We start from the raw sequence: 770 nt of genomic DNA, 5'->3' as shown, positions 1-770 counted from the left end.
TTCCGTTTCAGAAAAAACCAAAACCAAAAAAACAGTTCTATAGAGTAAAACCCCATACGGTGGTAACAAACTTGGTTGATATATCATTTTGCTTCTATTTTTGAAGGTATCTGAGACCTTTTTTTTTTGGCGGGGCGGCCATGGTCTTCCATAGCAATGGCCAGAGTTCCTTTGTGGCTGTCACTTTGACAGGAGATAAGCTTCTGGTTGGTCACTGTTGGTATCACTCCCATTTGCTTTTCTTCCCTCAGCTAGATTCATTTCCTGAAAGCATCTGTCTCCTGCAAGATGTGAACTTATGATCTTGGAGTAGAAACCAGATTATCCCTCAAGGATACCTGGGTTTGCCCAAGCCTCTGTTTCCCTTAGCATTGTATTTATTTTTCCCCTGAATTCTAAGTAGTTGTTTTGGCTATGAGAAAAATTTTGTAACTAGGTCCATGACATAAATACTCTTATTTAGAAATATATATACATTTCTAAATATATATTTATTTATCTAAATATATATTTAAATATATATTTATTTATATATTTAGAAATTATATATAGAAATATATATATACTTAAAACCAAAGAATGCTTTTTATATTCCTGACTAATGCCCATTTATGATAGCAGTATGCCCAGTAATAGAGTAAAAGTATTTCTGAATTACAATTTTTTCTTCAATTATTTTTTAACTACCAATGTTTTTTCTTTTTTTTTGAGACGGAGTTTCACTCTGTTGCCCAAACTGGAGTACAATGGCTCGCAATCTCGGCTCACCA

At 33.4% G+C, this 770-nt stretch overlaps 1 protein-coding gene across 1 annotated transcript in view; it reads right to left on the bottom strand.

Annotated features, from left to right (window-relative positions):
• KATNBL1 (katanin p80 subunit B-like 1) overlaps positions 1-770 on the bottom strand; it is a 54,919-nt gene that overhangs the window by 5,791 nt on the left and 48,358 nt on the right. The window lies entirely within an intron of this gene.

The sequence above is a fragment of the Mandrillus leucophaeus genome, unplaced genomic scaffold (assembly GCF_000951045.1).
Source record: "Mandrillus leucophaeus isolate KB7577 unplaced genomic scaffold, Mleu.le_1.0 Scaffold347, whole genome shotgun sequence".
NCBI lineage: Eukaryota > Metazoa > Chordata > Mammalia > Primates > Cercopithecidae > Mandrillus > Mandrillus leucophaeus.
This window is presented reverse-complemented; position numbering and strand designations above follow the sequence as displayed.